This window comes from Dermacentor silvarum, chromosome 4 (assembly GCF_013339745.2).
Source record: "Dermacentor silvarum isolate Dsil-2018 chromosome 4, BIME_Dsil_1.4, whole genome shotgun sequence".
NCBI lineage: Eukaryota > Metazoa > Arthropoda > Arachnida > Ixodida > Ixodidae > Dermacentor > Dermacentor silvarum.
The window spans coordinates 90,245,927-90,272,086 of NC_051157.2; the positions used below are offsets into that span (position 1 = coordinate 90,245,927).

General features: G+C 47.6%; 1 protein-coding gene and 1 long non-coding RNA gene across 3 annotated transcripts in view; one reads left to right on the forward strand and one right to left on the reverse strand.

Moving 5' to 3' along the window:
- Positions 1-1,508: 1,508 nt before the first annotated feature.
- Positions 1,509-26,160, forward strand: part of LOC119450377 (sialin) — a 77,991-nt gene continuing 53,339 nt past the window's right edge. For both annotated transcript variants that reach the window (XR_007466420.1, XM_037713812.2), the window contains exon 1: positions 1,509-2,684. The gene's annotated coding sequence lies outside the window, so the exon portion shown is untranslated. The remainder of the gene's footprint in view (positions 2,685-26,160) is intronic.
- On the reverse strand, positions 2,648-13,084 carry LOC125944738 (uncharacterized). Its single transcript, XR_007466421.1, has 3 exons — positions 12,659-13,084; positions 4,334-4,434; positions 2,648-3,545 (listed from the first exon to the last, which is right to left on the reverse strand). It is a non-coding gene; the product is annotated as an uncharacterized LOC125944738 (long non-coding RNA).

A 26,160-nucleotide genomic window follows, 5' to 3' on the forward strand; every position in this document is an offset into this window, starting at 1 on the left:
TAGGAAGCAGGGTAAAACTGTGTGTGGGCTGTCTGTGCAGGCGACAACGCGGAGTTACAATCACGTGATCAGGTAGTGGTAGATAGAGCATACTACATACTATCTCCCTCACCGGGGGTGTGCAAAAGCCTTGCGAAGTGTTCGAATCAACCTTCCGACTCTGCCGGACTGTAACGACCGAGCCACTGTACCCAAAGGCCGCGGCCCCTTACAACGCGTTACTGCACCAAGTTATTACTGGATTACGTCATCGCATTCAGTGTGTGACATTGCAGAGCTATTCCCACCGAAAGAGGCTGATACCACACATTTGACGTATACGGCAGTGTCATCGCGAGACATGTGCCACCTATTTTTTCCCCTAATCTTTTTCCTTTCGTTGAAATCTCGCGTACCTTTATGATGAGCTCGCTAGCAGTCGGGTTATGACAGTCTAGATAGGTGCGTGGCTGTTAGCGAATGCGAATAAGAGTAAGGCAGGGAACGCTGACCACCTAAAGTCCGCTGTCATGTACTACATCGGGCCACGAAAGTTCACCGGAAACGGCTTTCACGACAAATTTCAATTTCTGCTCTGTTAAGGCATGACGCTTCCAAGCTAGTGGGTCATTATGTATAGGTTGCAAAGGCTTCTACGAAGTTAAACTTTAAATCCGAGCCTATGTACCCAGGCTTCGCTGGAATTCTCCTATTTTCTTTTGCAAATCCCGTGTCCCGTTAACTATTGCGGTCATTTTTACGTGGCGAAGGGCTAAGTGGACTGATCGTTTGCGGGCTGGGGCTGTATAGCCCTCTTGACACAGGCTCCCCGTGCATTTTTGCAAGAACTTTTTACATTCTAACTTTTTGTTACGTGCGGGGCCAAGATTTCTGCGTCGTCAACTGCCGAAAATGCGACACTGACGGACAGCAGCGGCAGTGGAGGCAAATGCTTTCCCAAGTGACCTTCTTGATTGTTAATTCAGTTTAACTTGTAGGAAGCTGCATTGCACTCGACTAAAGGCTAGAGTTAGATACGCAGGAAGGAAAATAACATTGTGGTTGGATGGAGGAGGAAGCGATGCTTACCTAAGAAAGGGAGGCAAGAAACAAACAATAACCTAGAGCCTAAAAAGGAAACATAGGGGTGATAGGAGGAATTTAAATATAGGAAATAATTGGAAACGTCCCTACAGCGCGAATATGGTGTATGACAGTCTGAAAATGCTGGTGCGATGAATGCTAAAACTTACCTAGGCTTCCCAGAAAGTGGATGCATTTATGAGTGCAGTGAATGTTCATATGAAGTCGCTAGCGAAAACGGCAGCGTATGGTAAAATAAGTGCTTTTTATTTTTTTTAATTCAAGAGTATTTTTTTCTAGCGCTTGTAGAACCACCCGTCTTTCTTAGGGTGAAATGTTGCCGAGGTTATCAGCGACTAGTAGGCATATGTGTTAAATGACGCATCGCCTGGTTTCATTTAATTGCACATGGTTAGAACGTTAACCATGAATAGGAATTCATAGGAATGACAGCAACATAAGCGTGATCATTCCTCCAGTTTGCATTTGATTCTGAAAGCTGAGATGCATAGCTGCAGTAAAGGTCGAACCTAATACGCAAAAGAAATAGAAAAGAGGCAATAAAAAAAAAAGCAGCTCTGCAATTCCGCTCAAGATTAAGCGGCTAACGACTTTCACTTCAATTAGGAAACGCTATCCTCGTGAGTGACAATTCTTGTCTTGTAGTTCTTTTACACATTTTTTTTTTTTGCACGCGCAGTTGTATTTTTCTGCTTGTATCTATTTGCACAACATTTTCGACTGTCCGAGCTGCCAAGGGTACACGGCACATTACCGCCATTAGATTTCGACTATTGCCCCCAACAGCTGCGCCGACGTATCGGGACCGCACTTAATCGTGGAGCGACGCAACTGAATGCGCGCGTTTTCTTTTTCTTTTTTTTTCATTTTTTTTTCACTGACACTGACACGAAGTGGGAACCCCGTCCGGCGAACGGTTTCCACGTATACCGGCTCGCAAGGTTGGGTATAGGCGTCATCGCTCAGCCGTCCAGCTCAGATTCGGAAGCGTATATAGTCGTGGTATGCGGCGGAGCGCAATAAATGTGGCGAACCGACAGCGCGGGAAGCGAACAGTCGGTGCCCCCGCAAGCCACAAAAAAAGTGAAAATATAAACTCGCGCGAAAGAAGCGAGCGCGCGCGTTTTCTCTCTTTCACTGATAGCGCGGTGCCCGCACGGTTAAAGCCACGCTCTCAGGCAACTCGCGCCGGCGTTGCGGAGTCGTCGTCGCTCGCTGTCGCACTCGTCACACACCGCATCGCGTCCGACCTTTTCCCGCAGCCCTCGTCATCCTTTCTCCACGCAGGAGGCGTGTGCCGCTCTCTGTCAGCTGCTGCGAAGCGCGAACGGTGCCGGAGTCGTACGCGCGCGGTCCTCGCTCCGTTCCCTGGAGCGTTGTCACTCTCGGAACGTGCCACGGTCTGGCACGCCGGTGGTGGTGGTGGTGGTTTTGGACTGCATGCGCCTTGTGGACTTCCAGTCTGCTTTTTCACGCCGGTGAAGTTTAGTGCACCGTCTTGTTAGCCTCCTGCCTCGGCTGCGTTCTCCTACTACTACTGATGGAAAGGTGACACGCCACGCGGAAGCTAGGAACACCTGGTGACTCGAACGTGTTCGGAGGTGAGTATTGTGGCTGTCGTCGGGCGTATATAGCCTCAATGCCGGAGTGCGAAAGTGCGATGGCATTTCAGCGCTACGGCGCATTATATGACATCGATTCGTAAGTTTGTACGCGCTCATTGTGACTATAGATCTACGTAATTTAGAAGCGATTCTGGCGCACCGTAAGTGATTCGCAGCCAATCACAGCAGGTAGGGAGTGGAGTATGTTAAAGCAGGATACATATTCCAAATTTTCAAATTTCGTAGTACCTCTTGCTGAAATAAATCAATCACGCATCTGGTCGTTGGGGTGAGTTGAAATATAGGATTGTAATTTACATCCCTAAATAACGGATTTCAAGCTTTATGATGCTAGTTTTTATGTGTCAATTGAAACTAATATTTAAATTAAGAGAGAAAGATGAAATAAATTTTCATTTTGCTACAGTGCCAAAGTACCCGTTTCGAAGTGCATTCGAATTAAGGTTCCCATTTAATTACTATTTTTTAATTTCTTATTTAACGTTCGTTGTGCTTCGAGGCCAGATAGCTAGCCGGATCCGGAGAAGTATAGTGTTAGCGTTGCATGCTATCGCATTTAAAAGAACGTGCTTAGGTTTCAGCTTGCGTGCCGACGGATAGCCGTCTTGAAACGAATGCAGTTTGGGAACCTTGAATGGAAGAAGGAGTGAATAGTAATATCGCGGTCGCCTTTGCGTCATCGTCTTCATGCATCTTCTGCTTTTCGCAAAAGAGACAGCGGCCTCTTCATGCAGCCTGATTTGTTGGCTCTGTGTGAATGCTTCAGCCACTTCTAAAGCGAGGCTTTCTCTGCGAACCTCGGCCGGGGGCTGCTGCTGTCTTCTTAAATAGCTCACACTGTAAAGAAAAAAAAGAAGAAAAATGACGGGCCTGCTGGTGGGACCAAAGCTCTGTGCCCCAGCACAGCAGTCAAATGCTCTAACCATTAGGCCACAATCGCTTCTACCTTTGTTTTTTTTCTTCTTCTTTATCGTCAGTACAACTGATCAGTGCAATACGTTCACAGTGATAGATATATTCGTTCCAGGTGGCTTTCTCTACACACACACACATACCAACAGAAAAATTTCTTCTACTTCCTCTCTCTAAGGAACCAAGACAACGCATTTTTGCGAACAGTTATGCAGATGCGACTGCGAAACGCGTTGCCACAGTTCATTGTCTCGTCATGCAGTACGACAGTCAGAAATGTCGCCGGATATTTACACGAAGTTCTGTACTCTCTTCGCCTTCTCTAAATGCATTTCTCATTGGAATACCTAGGGTCTGTGAACCGTGAGTGCCTGTATAAAGATCTCGGTAATATACTACGGCGGCCAGAGCCAGTGTATAGAGCTCTCTGCCGCGAAGGTCGAAGACACAACGTTTTAAAACGAGTCAAGCAAATGCCAATCAAACCAACGACGAATGACATTTTTTTTCTCGCGATTACATACCAGCACGCTTCCAGTCAAAACTGGGGTGCAGGATAAAGGCTTTCTTGTGGCATAGACAATCTACAGCACCCTCTGAAAAAAAAAAAGAGAAAAAGATGCAAGGAGGAAAAAGAAATGAAAACAATAGGACGTTCATTCACAGATTTTAGGAATGCAATGGTTCATTGAGATGTATATTTCAGCGCTCACTTAAAAATAACTTTCCAACCGCACCGAATCCGATTCCTGATTGTAGACAACGAAGACGGCGTCGCCTACGACATGTCCATGGTCCTCTGCCTTCACAGCCTCTGGAAAATAAGAATGCAAGTACGTCATGCTGGCGTTAACGCACGTTCTGCCAGAGAAAACTTTTATGGAAAGCAGTTGCACACGATCCGTGAGGCCCACAGAGCTCAACCTGAGCAGCCACACTGGCTCGCCGTATTAGATGAACTTGCATGTTTGAGCAAGTTCTCCGGCTGTTTCTTAATCGCTCGTATACCTCTGCCGTGCCAACGCCAACTACCTCTTTGCACCCTTACAGATATCAGTTTAAACTTTCTATTGTGTTTCTATTGCCTTTATGTTGTCTTCAGTAGAAAGTTAATTGAAATTATATTGAACAACGTGCACTATTCTTGCAAGGGAGAGGATCGCCGCGTGTGTCACATTGCGTAGAACGGGTGCGCGAATGGACACATTTATAGAATTTCATTAACCGCTTCACGAAAGCTTGCAATGGCTTCACATATATTCTAAGGTGAGCGTTGGATATGTACAATAAAAAAAAAACATCTTTGAAAGGCGTTTTGATACGGCCATTTAATAACACATTTGCGTCCTGTTCTATTATGCATCGTTTGCTGTAGAGAGACGGCGGTGGAACGTATCTAGGTTGCTCAACTTCTCACAGATTTATCTTTCTTTTGAAATACTAAGCTCGAGTTTTCTGCGGCTGGAGCTGTTTTACGTACCGTGTTTCTTGGTGAAATCGTTCCAACACACTATTTTGACTTCAATAATAATAATCTCTCTCTCTTTTTTGATCCTGCCCCTATTGTTTTGGCTAGTATAGTGGCGCCGTCGTCTTCCTCGTCTTTCAGATTCACTTGTATACACGCTTCTGCATGTGTCATGCTCGGGATCCTCAAACCGCGCGCTCTCGGGAATAAATCAGTGGCTTCCGGTTGCTGGTTTCGATCGTTCGCATATGCGTCTGCCTCGCGGATACGACGCGTCCTTTAGCTAGAGGACGTCACTGCGGGCTCTATAGTAAAAAAAAATCATAAGACCAAGTACCATACTCAAGAGGCGCATTAGCTAAGGGTAATAAAAAGAAGCAAAAGAAGCGCTATGACAAGTAAATGAATTACACGCTACGCTTTACGCTCATCCTCACCAGTTGGGATACGCCTTCCCGCGGCAAGCTGTGGGAAATAGCGACTTGGATGGCACCCAGCCTTCCCGAAATTTAGTCAGATCTCTGCGCAAACGATGGCAGGCCTTTAAACGAATTGCTATAGCTTAAGAGAAAGCTACAGCTTTAGAAAATACATTTGGACTAGTTGGTTTAGATTCACCCCTGCTTGATTTTCGATATTGATATTATTTTCTTAACACACAGCCCTCACCGAGGAGGACGATTGGTCACGCATCGAAAAATGATACAAATAATAAAAGGAAAAAAAAAAGACTTCCTGAAGTGCCGCTTAGTCAACTAGGCTTGAATTTAGTGGTGGAGTATTACTGTCCTTAGGGCCTCGGCACTGGGTTTTAGCCACAGGGACGTGTTTGACGCTGTGTGTGATTTTGTTTAAGCAACAACACGTATATAATGCACATCATCATCATCAACATCAGCATTATTTGGAACTGGCTTTGGAAGCTGTCTTCATTTATGTATCATTGTCGAGCTTGTATATACACCACTATATGTAATCCGTTCATTAGTACCGCCTCCTCAGAGTTATAATTCACTTTGGTCTCCCGCTCTATCATACAAGTGACGATGAAGGAAGTGCATGGTAGGGCCGGCTTTCTAAACTACTCGCAAAACATTCGCTCACGGAAGACAGCCAACCGCAGATTTACTGCGACACCTTCACACTCATGTTTGCCCGCCATCGTAAAAGGACTAGCCGACGACTTAATAGGCTTTTGCCTGACTGTAATCTTTACTGCTCGGGAATTCAAGTGCTGCATGTATCTGCAATATGTATATAGTAAAGGGAGCGTTTGAAGGATGTAAACAAGCAGAAAGAAATTTAAGACACGCTCTACGGAATGCTTGGTTCCCTACGTTGGTCGGTAGAATCGGGACTTTGCAGTGGCGGAGCCAGGAATTTTCTTTCGGGAAGGGTGGAGGGGGCGGGGGTACTTGGCTACCCTGGCTACGCCCCTTGAACTTTGAGATAGACAGACAGTCGGACGGACAGACAGAAGACGTATGGCCGAATAGACGGATGCAGCAACAACTAATCCGACGCGCAGACCAACGACCGGGTAGACCGGAATAATGGAACGCTGGTAGGACATACGGACGAACAGAAGCACAGACAAGCAGATGGGAGCCAGATTTGATTGGCTTATGACACCCATGATTTGGCTTATGACGCACTGATAGTGTTTAAGTGACGCTAGCATGTCTTTCAGCCAACGAAAGTATAGATGAAGGCCACCACGTAGGTCTGCCATTTTTTTTTATTTCTTTTAGGGGGAAGGATCTGGTACACGGGAGTGCCAGATCCCATTAACAATAATGCTGCCACACAAGAAGACAAAAGAGGTGCAGCATCGTAAAAAATGACTGGCTGGGCACGCCGTGTGCTGCGCGTCTTATGTCTGGATCCACTGTGCGCAAACCGATGCGCGCTTGCAGTGACAAAAACGGAAATGTATTAACCTGCGACTACATGAAATGCACTTCGTAAGTGTTATCGGTGCCTCGTGGAAATCCGGACGTACCACTATGGCACACGTCGAAACAAGAAACCAAAGGCAGAATTTCACACACCCGGGTACAGCCTGGATGTTGAGAAAACTACTGAACGGTGACAATCGGGAGACAAATGAAAGGGAGTACGCGACGGCTAGCGCTAATTTCCGAAGTATCTGTTTCCAAGGCAGCTGAAAAGTCATTTCGTACATATACTCTCACTACAAACTGAAAACATTGTATTGTCACAAAGATAGGAGGCAGTCAACAAAAGAATTCGTTGGTTGGTTCATTGGTAGGTAAAATGTTTGCGTCAGGTGGGGTTCAACAAAAGGAAGCAAAACATCCTAGTAAGTACAACTTAGAAACAACGCATTTTTACAAGATAAAAGGAAGAGGCATCGTGCATACTGGCTGTAATCAGCGACCTATGCAGATAGGGGAGGGGAGGAGAGATAACCACACAAGCGATGCGCAGATAGCGAGACAGAAAGATATATAACTGTGAGCTTCGAAAACAAACCAAACCTTTAAAGCAAAACTTGAACAGTGTCTGTAATAAATGACTTGCATTGCACGCCTTCCCAATCTCGAATGCCCTGAGAAGCCCCGAGTGTTTATTGACTAAAGCACTGTATACATATATGTCTGCATGAAAAAGAGGTGCCGAGGTTCGTAGCCTGCCTCTCTCCTTCCGTGTAGTAAACTAGTAGCGGGCGGACCTAGTGGTAGTATTTGTGTAATGGTATCGTGCATAATGATAAGCTTTGAGTCAATTGTATCGATATGAATCGTTACCGCAATCTTTACCGCAATGGCTACTGAAAAGAATCAAACGCTATGAGCTACATCAAGTAACCGGTAAATATGCTACCGGCGAGTGCTATTTCTGATGTCTTAAGTTGTAGCCTCGAGCGTCAAATTTTTGCTGACACTTTGTACTTCACCGAGTGGGCTGACGAGGTCCCTCGGCAGATTGGAAAAGGAAAAAACAAAGAGAGAGACTCGTCGTCGTAATAACTTCTCAGTTAACATTTGACATGGCGTCGAGCATGATAGCGGTGTTGTCTGCTGGCAGAGTATTTTAGAGCGATAGCTCTACTGCAGGTACAAACCCAGAAGACGACTGCTTCCGTAAATCTGACCTTCAAGCTCAGCCATGGTCAAGCTGGGACTTAGCCTGCCACTACCGGCGGCTGCTGAATACGGCGCGTGGGCGCCCATATCTTGAAAGAGATCTGTGATGTGGACAAAGTGAGCCGTGCTGGTAGCTTCTTATGTGCTGTGCTTTCGACACTTAGTTCGCGTTGAAGCGAGACGCAGCATGAACGCGAATTCACTCGCTGCTGCTGCCGCGCCGAGCAGCGTCTGTGTGTTGTCTTGAGGTGCAATTGTAGATGCGGTAGTCGCTGGCGGCGCCGAGCAGCGTCTGTGTCCTTTCTCAAAGCAAGCAAAACCGTGCTATCGCTCGACAAACTTGGTTTAACCGTGTTCAACCGCGGCAATTTTTTAGGGGCGAAGCACCTTAGGGCCGCGCGTTGTCTCCCCCCTCGTCGTCGCCCGTCGTCCGTAGCTCTGGTTCGCATGGAGTCCGCTAGGGGCGCTGCGGTGCACAAGGGCGTTCGTTCCCGACGCGCGCTCTCTTTCTCTCTTCAGCCATGGATGATAACGGTCGCTTCTGATAACGGCGCACCCGCTATGGATGAAAAGGCGAGAGTGGCGGCTCAACTGCAAGCGGAGCCGAGGGCTCGCAAAGCTGATGCAGCACGGCGACGCCGGCAAGCGGACCCGGAGCTGAGGGCTCGCGAAGCTCGCGCTTGAACTGAGCATCGTCGCCACCAACCTCAGGTATAGAGAACGCTTCCGGCGTTTTGCCGCCGCTTCCCGCGCTCTCGCCGCCTCTGGGTCCGCTTGCCGGCGTCGCAGTGCTGCTGCACTGATACCAAGGCAGTCTTAATGAAGGGAAAACGAAGTCCGCACCTCAATACCATATACGACCAATAAAACAACATTGTATATACTGTACACATGTGATGTCACTCATTTGCATGTTCAAGTGGGCAATGTACGGGTGATTCGCGGTTACCCGAATGATCCCTCGGTGCTTCGCCCACTCATCATCATTCACTTCGTGGACATGCGGTGTTTTTTCTTTTATTGTTTACTTAAAAGACAGGCAGAAGGAGGTGGAATAGCCTAACAACTGTATCGGAATATCCGCGGTGAACGATTATGTGAGTCCTACAAGAAAAGGATGCAATAGCATGGCAAGAAAGCAGTATAAGGGAATACGAAAAGTGACAATTCAGTTTAAAATATCACTAAAGTTAAACACACATAAATAAGGCATAGCTTCCATAACTCTGAATCCCGAAGAAAATCCGTCGTTTCTAGTGGCGCCGCGTTATAGGCAAATGTGACAAAGGGGTGAACTTGGTCTCGAGGCTTGTGTTTAATGTCAGCATAACATAGCGAAGACGTCGGCGAGGATGTTCTTCAGATGTTCAGGAAAGCCGTTAATTTATGAGTGGTAGTCTATTGTGCTGCGATGGCTCAAGTCTCTTCGTCAATGCTGTTCCTCTCTTTGAGTGATATGTTACGCTATGCCGCGCTCCTGAATTTCCCTTCCTCTCTTTTTTTTATCTTCCCTTCGAGCAGGGGGCGTCGTGTGTTCCTTTCAGGAGGCAATAGTTAGCCCTGCTTCTCCTTCTGCTTTCGGTGGTGTCTGTATGTTTCGACGAAGGAATAACTATACTTACTATAGGAGGTTCAAAATTTATTGCATGAACTCGGCCGTGAACTTCATTCCATGGTCAGTGACAAGGAGTTCTGGCGCGCAATTTCTCCAACATAGTCCTCTCGATAAAAAAAAAAGCTGGCTAAATAGCTCGCGTATTTGCGTCTTCTGTCGACAATTTAATAGATGGATACTAGACCAATACTATCATTCATGCTTGTATTTTCGGTCTAAAGTAAAAATCATTACGCATGGTTCATTGATTAGGCAGGGATGACTGTGATCTGAGTCATCCGTTTGACAAGCTTTATACCTTACGGAATCGACACCTTACTCTCGGCTACAACGGTTCCACTCTGCTCCTAGAGGAACGATCTCGCAATTGAGAACTGATCGCTCGACTACGCATCCAATGTATCGCCAGTGTATAGGCCACATTAATTTTGTGGAGTGCTTTGCAAATTGAGGTCGGCGAGACCAAGTCAGCTGCTGCTGCGTGCACGAATTCACGCTGCCGCGATTATATAGTCCACCGAATGGAACACAAATGGCTTTAATACTTCCCGGTACATTCAATACGGTGTACGAAAAAAAAAGAAAAAAGAAAGAAAAGGACACGTTCTCCAGTATTCACAGCGCTGCTGCGCATACACACTTGTGACATGCATGTGTCGAGTGTGGTTTAGTTGCAGTCGCAGCTAGCACAAGAAACGCAAGCTGTAAATCACTCCAAACTAACGTGTAAACCCGTAATTCTTTTACTACGCCCGAGACGCCGCGTTCGTTATCAGAACACAAACCGACGATGTGAGCACGCGAACTTGTAGAGAACGACAGTGAGCCTTGATATTTCGCATTTACTTTAGTAAGAATTTTTTTTCTTCTACCACCTTTTATTCCCTTTACCCCTTACCCCAGTACAGGGTAGCAAGTCGGTATTTACACTGGCTAACCTCCTTGTCTTTCATTTCCTTTCTTTCTCTCTCTCTTTAGTAAGAAAGCATGTTTATTGAAGAAAATGGAATGGGGCTTCGCTTCACTCCGGCGTCTTTTTTTGAGTCGGACTTGCTGTTCACAGTGCCTGCTGAGTCAATAATACTATTAAATCCTATTGCTGGGCAGTGCTTATGCGGCACAAAATATCACGGGCTGTGTGTGTCTTCGCTACTGGGCGCGAGTACATACACCAGGCGCGCCTGCCGCCAGGTATATGTCGCAGCGGTCGTTAAATATCTTCGGCAAATTTCAAAGCACCTGTGTACTTGCACAGTGCTCAGCGATTCAAAGGCGGTACCCAGCGGGAACAGTGGGCGGTGGTGGCATCTTGTTTCCATTCTTTTCTTTCACACATAAAGCCTTTCATTAGACAATAAACATTTCAGCCGGCAGTAAGCGCTCGTCCTCGTTTCCCTCGTCTTGTTTCGCGCTACACCATACAGTCTCAATGATACTGCAAACGTCGCCTGTATGTCTGGGCAGGGAGACGTTATTTGCACAACGCCACTACAGTGCAATGTCACGAAGTTTAGGCGTGCGATGGAACAGGCGTGCTCGACGGTGCAAGCATGCGATAATGCACAATGTACCAAGTCTTGGTGACGCAGCGCTACTGACATCTAGTGCCGAGGCCTATAAATTTCGTACTCAGTCACACCTTCATGTCGCTACACCGCGTACTGAATACCGATTTCAGAATACCGTCTCCTATTCTCTGCCTGCACTTCATAGCATTGCTAGCAGTGGAAAACCTTCGTTATTCTGTACCAGATCAGATTGAGTCAACTTTCTAAATTAGTCATCCCTACCCTTATATATACTGATGTGTGCTTTATTTGAGCTCACTGTGTGTTTTTCAATTATGTATAGCTGCAGTTTTTGTTTCATTTGTTCAGTTTGATGTGCCTGTGCCTAGCATTTGTTTCCGCTGTTTTTTTTGTAACATTTTTGTTGCCGGTATATGTAGGACTCCGGAGCGAATCAAGCACTATTGAACTCTTCCTCTCGATGCCCTTTCACTTATTGCGAGTGGCAAATAAAGCTAATCATTAATTAATTTTTAAATTAATATATAATTCATTCATTCATAACCTTTTCGTTCAAATGGCTGGCATCGACACAGTTATACATGTGGCTAAAAGCGGCCCCTTATGGCAAGCCTTGGCTGCTTAAGTGGCTGCTTTTCTTTGAACAATTGACAAACATTGGCAGTGTTACCGACTGATTGATTGATTGATGGGGATTAACACGCCAGATCAACACAAGGATTATGCGATGGCTCAAGAACGCGAAGCTCTTTGTCGTGCTAAGGCAGAGGCCGCTAGGAAGCGACGGCAGCGCGAGACCTCAGAGCTGTACGAACCTATGAACATGAAGCGTTATAGGCCCGCGAGGAGACAGAAAAATCAATGCACAACGAATGATCCTAGAGAGTTTGCATTCTGCTCCAACTAAATATAATCGTTGGCTCATGGAAAATGACTCCGACTGCGCCTTTAGAGCATGTGATAAACTGTGGCTATTATAAAAGTTGCTGTTTAACCATGAAATACTACTTGCAGAAAATTATTGTATATGAAATCGTGGAATTCTGGGAGAAAATAACTCGGTGCATTTGGTGGAAAACTTGAGGATTACTCAATGCGAATGTCTTGTGGGAGATCATCGGTCGATGAATCCTCCCATATTCTACCGCATTACATCTCTTTCGGGTGGTAATACGAGAAATCCTCGGACTTCTTTTACGCCTGTTCTTTGTATTTGTTTTTTCAAAGTATAGACACTGATCCTGATATTTCGAGTCCCGGACACAGTCGCTGCAGGTAATGAATATCAACAGCAGGCGCAGGTGCAGGGCACTTACGACACGTTCCAGGATTTTCAGTTGTCGATTCCCAGTCCCAGGTGATAGCGGGTGTCAGGGTCATCCCAACCGGGAGCTTTTCTCGAGCGCCTGCACAGTCGAGCTCCCACGACAGCGGGTATATACATATATCTCAGGACGACGACACGGCGCTTAAACCGCGTGGACTTGCAGTTGCGGTGTTGGTCTCGAAAGCCTCCGTGCGTAAAGGCTCGCGCCGTGCCATTTATTCATCGCCCTTTCATGTCGAGTGACGTAGGCGTTTTTGCCGTGTGCGACGTATACTTTCGTGCGCGCTCGTGTCTGAATGTTTTTCCGGAACCGTCGTTCTCTGTCTGCGCTTCTCTTCGTTCCGCTTTCCGAACCCCGCGTGCAGCTGCACGTTTTCCACGCCAGACTTCGCGAAGAGCTCGCAAGAAGGTAAGAACGCGGCAAACTGCACAGCTGCTCGCTCTCTCGCTGCTGCTGCTGCTGCTGCTGCTACTGCTATCCTCGCATCGTTGTTCTTTTTTTTTTCTTGTCGCTTTTCTTTCTTTCTTTTTTTCGCGCACCATTCATGGCGTCTTCCTTACTTCGGCGCAACTTACTTCATTCTCACTATTTGTTGCTGCTCGCACGCTTGCAGCCTACTGTTTCATCCTCGTAAGCTTTCTTGATGTTTGTATAATGGGATTCGTCACCAAAACCCTCTCTGTCTTGCAGTAATGGCTGCTATGGATTCTTACGCCTCTTTAGGCATTGAGTTTGGTGTTCAGAACGGCGTGAAGCTTCGTCATTCCGTGTCTTGCCTTGAGTTTGTTGTTTTAGAGGTCACGCACCTGTGGACACATGTCTGAACACTGGTGAAGACAAACCATCGCCGAGTTTGTGTTCGTAAAGAAGCAATAAATTGCCGGCCGTGGTGCTGCACTGCACTGCACGCCCCTTGCGACGTACTTTATGGCCTTTTTTTAATGCACTCCACACTGTTCCCAGGTCGCAATATGCCAAGACACCAGCTGAACAACGTTTGTCTGCGGTACTGAGTACGATTACACGACTTGCCCCCCGACTTCGATTCTCAGTCTCAACTAAACATTAGTTCATACCGCCGTATATCTGTCTCATTATTTCTATAGCACGACGGCCATGAGTTATCATATCTGAATAGGTGCCAAGGGAAGGAAAATGTAGCCGAGAGTCGCGGAGGCTTTGATGGAGCGACAAAATTATAGGACAACCTTGCGGTAAAGGGCGGACCTAGGTTGACGCCGGAGAAGGTTGGTTGGAGATGGTTGGGAGAGCCGCCTCTTTCAAACAGTATACCAATAATTTTGGTCACAATGTGATAAAATAGAAACACTAAAGATGACTGCTCTAGTAGACCATACACTCTAGTCACGACCATTCGGCCGGTAATGTGACTTGGTGAGTAGATATACTGCCGACTCGAAGTTCCCCTGCCATACCGTAATAGTGCCATTGGCGTCCTTGTGATCTCACTGGTTTCGCAATACCTTCGCGCATTTCGTTCAGTTTTCAACAGTAAAGGTTGATAAGAGTTGGCAGGTCAAGCTCTGTTTTATTTACGCACGACTAAACAACCATGGGGGACTTCTATAGCTTACGAAACAGCGCGAAGAGAGCACCTCCGCCAGGAAAATGTGCCGAGCTACGAGAAGTGGATTCGAAGCATCGGATCCTCTTCCCGTAGCTTCTCGAATCTTCAAAGTCCGGGCGTCGGCCAGCTGGTCCGCGGTCCGTGGCCTTGATTAAAGCTACTGTCCACAACGCAGGACGGCCTGAGCTGCGGTGCGCACTTGGAACCTTCAGCTATTCAGAGATAGCCGAGTTTCGCCGGAAAAGGATTTAAACCTTGGCTTTCTGTGGTCTCGGCGTCTTTCTTGAAGACCATGCATAGCTGAGTACGGGTATCCACGTCTCTACTCTGGTACACCACGTTGGGCTTCAATGTGAGGTAAATCCCGGGTCGACCAAGTCACGGCCAGCTCTCAAGAGCTGGGCATTCCAAGCGCCTGCACCACAGCTCGGGCAGCTAGCCCTGCGCCAAGGGCAGTATGTCACGCGCGCCGGAAAGCGCCCCACACGCTTCAACGCTTGTGAAGCGTTGAAGCTTGTCAACAGTAATCGATATCAGCATTGCCTGATTATAAGGTGATGCTGATATGATTGTGATCATTATCATAATGATTATCAATAACAACGACATTGGGAGGAGCGCGATGTTGAGGCCAAACGTCAGCGAAGAGCCGCCGACCCTGAGTTTAGGGTAAACGAAGGAGAACGCCTGCGACAGCGTCGTCTTGCCCTCCAGGAACACGACAACGGTGGTGCACGCCTCGTAACTACGGGAATGTACGAGTACACGCGCGAAGGTACGAATGATCAGATACACACAGGACAAGCTACGCTTAGCCCCATTTTCTCGACAGGGGAAGCGCTGGTGATATTTCTCTCTCTTTTTGCCGGCGTCAGGTGCCACTTCTTTCTTGCCTGAAAATGAAGCGGACTGGAGGAGGATCCGAACTTATGACCTTCAGATTAGAAGCCCGATGTTCTACCTGTGCTCCATGCCAGCACTATTTCAATCATACTATTCATAATTATGAGAATGCCTGCGAAGGCGGCAACTGCAATATACTAGTAACAAGTAAATAATTGCATAATTGATCATTACACGCTTCGAGCACAATTTCTCGCTCAATCCTGTCTTGAAAATTTGGCACGCAGCAGGCAATAGAGAGTTTTAGTACTGCGCCATGACAGTACGCACGCAGCATGCAAGCGCTTTGCGGAAGTTGGCAGCGCGTGTACCGATAGGGCACTTTTTACATGAGAGTGCCCACGTACGTAAACATACATAAACAATTTATCAGTTTGCGCAAAGTGAAATTTAATGACTGTATACGAGGGGAAGTCAAAAAAGTCACAGGCCTGCGCAGCGCACGCAGGACAGTCACAGCGTAAGCTGGTGAAGCGGCTCAAGAGTAGCTCCAATTTCAGCACCACACACACCAGGGTCTTCGTGACAAAGTCTCTTCGCCTCGTTTTGACGAGAACGGTCTGAACTGTCCACCCGGCGTCGACGGCGAGCTGCGGCTTGTAATGCTTTCTGCACAGCAGTCTGCTGAGCCCGATGATGCCTGGTTGCACCCGCGCACGTAGCTCTACGATTCGCTTTTGCAGCAGCGGTTCGTACATAGCGAGGAGACGCCATTACGTGTACCCAAGAGGTATCCAGAATACGTGGCGCACATCTCACATCGGAATCGAGTTGATTGCGCGCCTCGTCTGAATCGCATCTCGTCGTCTGCGCCTGCGCACGCTGCGTTTGCAGGCGCCTTACCTAGATGGCGCCACCATACTGGCGTAGGCTCGGGTCGTCTGTGCCTGTGCGCGTGCCTGGAGAGCATTTATAGCGCATTTTTCCACTGCCCGATAGCAAGCGCTTGCGTGGCTCAGTGGTAGAGTATCCGGCTCCCACTCAGCAGGCGCGGTTTCGATCCCGGCGGGAACCATGTACTTTTTTCGCGTTTCCGACGATAGCAGTTACGGTTCCCAACAGCGGAGGCAGCGGCGGCGAACACCATCGCGAACCGAGACGGCTATTGGAATGAGCCCATAATAGCTTACGCTGTCAAAGTAAAGGGGCTTTTGCAATTTCTCGCACTAGGGTTTGGTAACACTGCTAATATCCAACGCTGAATTAGTGTCGTCTGCAACACTTCTATGGAACGTGTCACTCTTGTGATTGGACCTCAAGGTCCGCCGGCTACCACGCTGTCTTGATGAAACAGAAACGGCACATCTTAAGCGCGTACTCTTCTTTTAATAGAACAGCGAATTATGAAAAGAATGGTTTCATGCCCTCGAGCGAGCGGAGCTCGTCAGGCGCAAAACGATGATGATGAACGATCGTCTGCTAGACGTATGAAAGACGAAGTTACAACATCTTCCCGCGCCCAGCAGATGGCGTTATTCAATTTCCAATGTGTAGAGCAGTTGAACAGGGCGTCTTGCTTCGGATCCGCCCGGAAAACGCAGTGAACAGGAGCGGACCTTTCCATCATGTCCGCTATGTAGTTCTAGTATTCTTGCCATCACCCAAACTTGCCGAGGACGTTTTTTGTCACCGATGAGAACTAAATTTCCTTCCTTCAGCAAGTCGGTGCGTTTCGCTTTGTTAATGGCAAGGTTTTTCAATTCACCTAAGTATTTTTTTTTGCCAGCGATCCCAAAAGGTTTTCAGGTCTTCTTCTCGTTTTTTCAACATTCTGTTCAGCTGGCCTTCGCTGTTAGTATCTACCGATACTTCGTAAGGTGGTAGAGATGTAATTTTTCGACTTACTAGGAAACTTGCTGGGCAAAGTGGGTAAGGCTTATCGGCTTATCGACGTCATTATAGACCAAGGTTAAAGGACGTGAATTCAGCACGGCCTCTACTTCGGTTAAAAGCGTACTGAGCTCAGTATATCCCACGAGTCTTCTTCCGAGCATTTTTCGCAAGCAGTTTTTCACAGAGCGTACTAGTCTCTCGTAGAAAGCTCCCCACCAAGGAGCACTTGGGAACAGAAACTTCCACTGAATTTCTGATGCTGCGAAAAATGAGATTATGTCTAGGTTTCTAATAGTTTTCCAAAACTTCCCCAATATTTTGGACGTCTTCCCAAAAGTGCGGGCATTGTCGCTGTACATGATCTTGCATATTCCTCTTCGTCAAATAAATCTCCTGAATGCAAAGAGGAACTTTTCGGCAGTCATGTCTTCGACCAACTCTAAATGTATGGCCCGAGTGACAGTGCAAGTAAAAAGTGCAATATAAGCACGTCGATGACCACTTTCCTTGACGTATAATGGTCCAGCAAAGTCAACTCCTGTGACCAAGAAATGCTCTGCTTTGGTAAACCTGTGTTCTGGTAAAGGAGGTGTTTCTTGGTGTACTGGCTTTGCTTGCAGCCGCTGACATACCAGGCATCGACGTATGGTTTTCTTGACTAGTTGTCTGGCCCGTGGAATCCAAAATCGTTCACGAATCAGAATCAGGGTATCTCGGACGCCGCCGTGTAGTACCTTCATATGGGCTTGTCGGATAGTCAGCGTTGTAAAGTGACTGTGTTTCGGCAATAGAATCAGATTCTGACTTCCATAGTTCTCGTTTTTGCTATGAGCACGACCTTGTACACGAATTAATCTGTCCTATTCGAAGAAAAGTCGTAGATGCTTAATCTGGCTCAGCAAGTGAACAGGCTTGTTTTCCGAAAGGCACTTCAGTTCGTCGCTGAAATGTGTCTTTTGCTCGACACGTATCAGGTAGAATTCAGCCTCTTGAAGTTCTTCAGTGGAAAGCTACCGCGATGACGTCTGCTCCACTTTCAGCTTCTTCGTATAGCTTAACACCCAAGTTGTGACCCTTAACAGTTTAATACGAGAACTGAACCGCTCCGTGTCAATTATTCTCTCCAAGGGTGGCTCCGTGCTGACAGCATGAGCACATGATGATGAACGATCTTCTGGTAGACGTATGAAAGACGAAGTTCCAACAACTCTTATTCCCGCTTTAGTCGTTAGAGTGTAGCAGACTGTTAAACATTGCAGCTCCATTGTCGACCTGCACCAAGGAGGAAATGAGGGCAGTGATTCGCTTTTTGTTTGCGGAAGGTGTTAAACCTGAGGAAATTATTTGTTTAATACAAGCGCAGAATGGTGACAGTTGTTTATCGCGAAGCAAGATCTACGAATGGCTAGAGCGTTTCGAAGAGGGAAGAACTTTTTTATGGGACGAGGAAAGATTGGGCAGGTCATCGACGTCAATGGATGAGGACAACTTGAAAGTCGTTTAGGGTATGGTGATGGAAAACAAACGAATCACAGTGGACGAAATCGCCAATACTTTACATATCAGTCATGGTTCAGCGTACTACATCTTACACGACAGGCTAAATTATCGGAAAGTGTGTGCAAGGTGGGTCCCGAAAGAATTGTCAGCGCAGCGTAAGGCACAAAGGTTGGAGATCTCTCGTAAACATTTGGCCCGTTATCGTCGCGAGGGAGATGGATTCTTAAAGCAAATTGTTACTGTAGATGCAACTTGTGTACATCATCACGAACCGGGAAGTAAGGCTGCGAGCATGGTTTGGAAACACTTATCATCACCAGAAGCTAAGAAATTTAAACGTCAACCATCAGCTGGTAAGATTATGCTAACAGTATTCTGGGACTTGGAAGGCATGTTAGCCGTTCATTTCACCCCAAGAGGCGAAACTGTGAACAGTGGGAACGATTGTGATGTTTTGCGAACTAAACTCAATCCTGCAATCACATCCAAACGTCGTGGGAAAACTGCGAAAAGGTGTCATCATGCAGCAAGATAACGCTCGGCCACACTCTGCCAAACGGATAGCCGAAACAATAAAGGAGTTGGGATTCGAATTGCTGCAATACCAGCCATACAGTCCAGACCAAGCTCCAAACTATTCTCATATGTTTGGACCATTGAAAGAAGCGCTCAGGGGAAGAAGATTTGCAAGCGATGCAGAAGTCGTTGTTGTTGTTGTTGCCTCAAAACAAGTCATTGATCTGGTGCAAAATTACTTACAGGTGCAACCTTCTTCTTCTTCTCTCTGCGGTTTTACGGGCCGGAACCATACCGGAACCAGCTCTGTTTATGAGGCACGCCGTAGTGGAGGGCTCCGGATTAATTTTGGCCACCTGGGGTTCTTTAACGTGCACTACAACGCAACCACACGGGCGTTTTTGCATTTACCCTGCATCGAAATGCAACCAAAATTTTTTTTTACGTGGGAATAAAAAAAACTTGGGAAATGTTGGGCATAGTGCGTTGAAGGGCAGGGAGGTTATGTAGAAAAGTAATATATGTTTCAGTATCATTAAAATAAATGTACTTTTTCTCAAAAGTCCTTTTACTTTTTGACTTCCCCTCGTATTATATCCACCCGAGTCCTGGCCAATCCCCCATAATGGGTATGAGCCACGACCGCCGCTGAAAAAAAAATAAATAAATAAAAAAAGTTTTTTTGCTACTTTTTTTTTTATCCAGCTACCGTGCAACTGTGCTTCAGAGGGCAACGTGCTGTGTCCAAAAGTCGAGGCTCACCCAAGGATAGAAAATTTGGAATAGGCAAGTCTAATCCAAGAAGACGGAGCCGCGTTTCTAATGCTCCTTTTTGCAAATTAGAAAATCGTCTGTGGGTACAAACACACAATTCTTGGCCATTCCCAGCCGTGAGTACGTGCCATGTTTTGCAGCCTCATCGTCATCATCATCATGAACGTAGTGTGATCGCCCGCTTCAAAGGGCCGCGGCTGTGTCATTATCATCATCATCATCATTGTCATCATCCTTTAGAGGGAGCTTCTGACGTAAAGTTTCCTCTTAAAACACTACCAGCGAAGCTATGCACTCAATAACCTATCCTCAACCCTCAATAAAATTTTCTCATAATTACTTCAAAAAAGACAGTGACTGCTTTTTTTCTTCATACACATAGCGTGCATTCTGCAGGGCTCGCGCAGGAGCGTGTGCCGCAGCTCAGAGCCGCTTCAATCGGCGATTTGGCAATCTTAGTATCTCGCGATTCCGTTTACGTGAACCCTACGGCGACGGTTCCAAGCTCTGAATAACATGGAACGCAACCAACAAGAGCGTCGTCAGTCGTCAAGGGAACCACCTAACGCTTCGACCAGCCCTTCGGACGTTTCGTCTCCGTCAATAGCTTCACACCACCCCGAGTCAGTGTCGTCGGCATCCGAGACGTCACCTCCAGTAGCTACTGTCCCACCTCGAGACGAAGGCTCACCGGCAGGCTCTGAAGCCGAGCCCGAACCGCCCCCGATGGTTGTCCTGTCGACGACCAAAGCCGATTTGCATTACGACCCTGACCAGGGGCCACCGCCCGCCGTTCGCAAGGCAGCCGCCGCCTTCAAGGCCTTGAACAGCGCCAAAATGGCGAGCGCCTCTCATCAGCTCTCGCCCCCGAGTCCCAAATCGCCAGGAATAGCCAGGGATCGGTCTCCTTGCACGGACGATGAAGAACAGGTCGGCACGGCGCCTGCAGAACCAGGACAGCCCATGGCAGCACCCGACGCCGTCTTCCGCCAGGTGAACCGAAGCTTCGGAGCAGCCCCATTCATGGTCTGCTTCGCCTTCCTCGTCTTGCTGGCGATCGCCGTAGTGCTGGCCATCAAGGCGGTTCTGCAGTTAGGGGGCCCGGACAGCGACGACGGCGGCTCGCACTTCTGCTGCGCCGAGGAGGTCAAGGCACTCGTCAAATACGTCAACGCGACGCTGGACCCCTGTGACAGTTTCTTCGAATTCGTCTGCTCGAACGTCGCTCAGCAGGGCGGCCTGCCCAAGGGATTCTCGCCGTTGATTGCCTTGAGCCCGGAATTCGAGCGCAACGCCGCCGTCGCTCCCAACACGACCCGCAGTCAGGCGGGCGCCTTCCTGAGGTCCTTGTTTGATTCTTGCCTGAATTCCGGTTCGGACGAAAACGCCGTGGTGGGCAAGCTGGCAGCATTCCTCGTCAGCGCGGGCGGAACCTACCTGCGACACGCGGGAACAACGAACGCGCTTGCGTTCCTCTTGCTCAGCAACCTCAAGTACAGAATTCCCTCCGTCGTGTCGATTACACTGACGGGACATGGGGCCATTTCGATTACGCACAACACAGGCTATGATTTCAACGATAGCAAGTTCCAACAATGCCTGAATGGCTCGCTGGCCAAGTTCAACCACTATGCTGAGAAGAATGTCCGCGTGGAAGAGGTAAGCGCTTTCGCAAAGACCCTGCACGCTCGTTACCCGGCAGAGGTCAGAACCGGGCACTACTCAGGAGCCAATCTCTCCGCGCTTTTTCAGAAGTGGAATCTTATGGCGGCTCTAAATATAATCTCCATAGGCTTGGACTATCTCACTGAAGTAGACGTGATCGGCACAGTTCAGGTAGACGCGCTTTTCGGCGCCCTCAGCAGATCTCCCGAAAACGGCACCACTGGTGCCAGCGCTGCGTACCTCCTCGCGTGCAGCGTGTACGGCGCCCTTGCGGAGCTCGCCTGGCCTTCCGTGCACTCCAAGTCGAACAGACTCGCCTTCTGTACGCGACAGATGGACCTCATTCCCCGCGTTCGAGACGCCATGTACTCGGACGAGTACGTCACACCGGCCAAGAAGCTCCAGGTGACTCGCGTCATCAACGCCGTCATTGAGACCATCAAGTCGGATTGCGCTTCCAGCTCGCTCTTCGACTCGACCGACACTGGACGGCTGCAGTCCTTGTTCGACAGCATGTCGCTAGTCGTGCCCGGAGAAACGGCTCGTCCCGACATCAGGGAGGCAAGCATGAAGGAAAGTTTTCTCGAGAAGCTTCTCGAGGGACGCGCGTACGAATTTCAGGCACAGCTCGCCATGGCACGGTTGGGCCTCCCGGTAAGGAACAGCCGCGTGAACAACAGCGAAAGAGCACGCCCGTATCTGTTGCTGCACAAGGGAGCGAGTGTCTTAGTCTACCCGGCAGCCTTTGCGCTTTTTCGGGACGACGCCGCGCACACCGACGCCTTCAACACACCGATCATCCCTTGGGCTTTGGCCGAATCCACCTGGCGGTTCATCTTAACGGAGACGACTATGTGGTCTCAAAGAGCGAAACTTCGCATTGAGGAGCTCGTCAACTGCTTTCGGGACCGCTACATGGCAACGCCCAGTGGTGGCCAGGGAACCCTCGGCGATGTCGACACGGTGGCGGTTTCGCTGGGCCTCTCTACGGTGCTCAGGAGCTTTTCTGAGCGCCTCTGGTACAAGGTCGAAGCGGCAGGGAGTTTCTGGAGCTTATCGCACAGCCAGTTCTTCTACATGCGTGAGACCTTCTACCGTTGTCCGGATGGTTCTGACCCGGCGAGCAGGAGATACGTGGACGTGCCCCTGAGGCACGATAAGGACTTTTCCAGAACGTTCCAGTGCGAAAGCTACAAACGCATGGCCATGATGCATGCTTGCAATTTCCCTTGAAAGGATAATGCTTGGTAAACTAATCAATGTTGCAAAACAGCAATGCAAGCCTCGTGGAACTTTAAGAAAAAATATTTCAGACAGTTGATAGCAAAAACACAATGTTTGAGTTCTGCTGTCGAACTTTGTTTCTGTGAACCAGTGCACATTTTGGTTACGCGTACTCGCCGTTTCATGGACTAACGAAACAATAGCTGTTTTCGCTTTTGTTACTGCCATGGGCAATTAATAACATAGTTCACTTTTGAGCTCCTGTGCACTGTATGTGACATTTCAGTATCAAATGTAATTTTATACCAATAATGATATAGTCAATCACCTGCACCTAATCACCTAATTACGGTGAATAGTCATATGGACGTATAACCATCCGATTTACGGTGATGACCTGTGCGTAGCATGCAAAAATACTGCGCTGTATAGTGAACTAAACGTATATATATATATATATATATATATATATATATATATATATATATATATATATATATATATATATATATATATATATATATGCAGGCGCAAGTTGGAATACGCTAGCGCAAGACAGGGGTAATTGGAGATGGCAGGGAGAGGCCTTCGTCCTGCAGTGGACATAAATATGGGCTGATGATATGTATATATATATATATATATATATATATATATATATATATAGGGAGCGTGCAACGAGGTGGTTGCGCGCTATGGAAATGACTCGCGTGCTACCTGCAGCGGAAGACTGCAAGTGAAAGCAGCGCGCGCGCTGTACACAAGGCTCCCTTTTGCAAGTTGTTGCACAAAATTTGCGAATGATAGCCGCAGTTGCGCCCTCAGATTGCAAAACCCGGATTCTTATCACTACAGTGACTCAAAAATTACTGCGAGCGAGATTGTGGACGATGGGCTTTATTTTAAGCGAGACCAATATCTGGCGTGTCCAAATACTTGCAATTCAATTTTTGATTGAAGTTATTAGGGATTGGTCTAGACGCGGTGATTTTCCGTAGGCTACTTAACTGCGTTTATCTCTTAACACTGGGCTAAAATACTTGGTTGTAAATATAAACAAGAAAATTAGCATTTCTATATATACTTATTTTTCTGCACCCACGTTAAAGACACAAACATATAAAGCTGCAGTGTTCGGAATAAGGCCGTAAATGTTCATTGCTTGAATAACTTTCACGAAGACCCTTGAAAAACGCCAGAACGCATAGGTGGCGAACTAATATGCTTGTAATTTGTACTCTCCTCTTATGCTATCTGCTGCAGCGGTCGTAGAGGCTGGGTATCTCGGCTAGAGAATATTACAGCACCTACAGTTACGGCAGTTAGATATTCTTTGCAATTATTTGGCATCATAAGTTATCACTCATATCGCTCGGGTGTTACGTTCGCATGTCTTCGTCTGCCACAGCTCTATCATTAAGGTGTACAATCATATACGGCTACATGATTATGTTATATGCGGGGGCATTCGCTGCGCATGCAGACGAAATGCTAGCTACAGTTTACATTCAGATTATAAACATTGCAGTGACGAAGGCTTGATCAATAGCGGTATACTCATTCGTGTGTTATACTGTACGTGTAGCCAAGCAGGAGTTCACGTTTGCGCCTCCTCGCATGCCGTAAAACGCACAGTCGGCTTGCGTTTACCCGAATACCGGGCACGCTAAAACTCTCCAATGTCTCTGAGAGCCAATGTTTTTAAACGTTGCTGAGAGCACATAGAACGCGCTATGCGACGGTCCGGTTTTGTGGCAGTAAATTGACGAATATCAGGCATTTGTGCCTTCTTGCAGATGTGACTCTCGTCTCTTCTGGATGGGTAAACCACCTGTCGGACTCCTTGAATATTGGGGCGCGATGGTGGCGAGTTTGGTGTTAGTTTTTCGAATGTGGTCTCTTCTTCAGCTCTTTATTTCCTTGTCACTTCTCACGTTAATCGCAGCCTATTCTAATTTGAGCCACTGTAACATTTTGGATGTTGGAATTTCTACATCGTTGGTTTCCCATTTGTCGCTCGGAGTGAGTTGCTGTAACGTCCTTCAGATTCTCGAATCTTGCCCGGATTCTGCCTGCTCGTCACTGGAGCTTCCACACTGCCTCCCCTTGCGAGGAAACCCTTGAACGCGTTCTGTGTGACTGTCCTCTCAGCTATGAACAGACACGATCGCTCACGACTGCGGCAGATCACTTTCATCACAGACCCGTGATGGAAGGAACCCTTCTCTAACGCCGTCCTCATAAGCCATCCCAGCAGTGGATGACGAAAGCACTGGTACAATTATTAGGAACACTTCTTACGAGGCAGAGACAGCAAGGAGAGGAAAGGTAGGGAGGTCAACAAGATGAGCGTTCGGTTCGCTACCCTGCACAGAGGGTTAGAGAAAAGGGTGAATAGAAAGAGGAAAATGGGGAGAAAGTGAAGAACAACAAACCTGCAAAAGCCATGGCGCTGCATGTCATCTTGAGCTGTGGTAGTGTGCGGTGATCGTTAGCGACTATCTCTCAGCCCATTGACTCTTCCTCTCTCTCTCTTCATCACTTTCTCCTTATATTTCCATCTCCCTTTGTCCCATCCCCCAGTGAATAGTGTAGGAAGCCGTAAGTACACAAATAGAGTTTTGATATTTATAGTATATTGTCCAAATTTAAAGAAAGTCCCGTTGCACAGTGCTACATTGACAATGCTGTGAGAAAAGAGGAAAGTTGAACGTGTTACTTTAATGTTTTTTGACAACTGAAAAAAAAAGGAACTACGGCTAACGTGCAGACGTTAAAAGCGTCCGATTTGCCTGCGATAGCCGCAGCTTGAGCTCAGTGCCCGTGAACCGATCGTTAGACGTCGCCGCCGCTCGCTTTGCTCGTCTTGTGCGACTAAGCAGGTGTGCCGAGCTTAGCGGCTTTCATTTTTTTTTGCGAGCACTTTGTGCTCGAATGGTTCGTGCTGCTCATTCCTGCATTTATGCCGGCGCGCGTCTTGAGTTGTATGATGTATGGCCAAGGAGACCCGACGTCCAGTTCGTGCCCGTTATACGGAGCAGTCTAGATGCTTTCGAACGTGCCTTGGTAGTGGATTGCCTGCTTTGCCAGAAAACTTCGGTCGCATTTGTTTTGTCTTGCGTTCAAATAAAACAAACAAATTTTGTTCATGGCAAATTCATATGCGGTTTCTACAGCCCACGCGCGTGTACCCTCAAGTAGGAGTTTTTTGTTTTTTTTAATTATTATTTTGAGCTTGGGGCAGCAGGGGATGCGTGACCATGACGGTTATGGCGGCAACCAACACATCGTGCAGTGCGTCGCAGGCGCCATTGTGACTGTCGTCACAATGACGTCAGCATGATACTGAACATTCCACCCCCGAAAGTGAAGTCGTGTGCAGGCTATAGGGAGCAATGAGAGAATGCGACCGCGTAGCGAGTATTCAATTTATGACAAACACGCGCTTCCTGGTCGGATGGATTCATCAGCCATTGAAGTTTTCTTT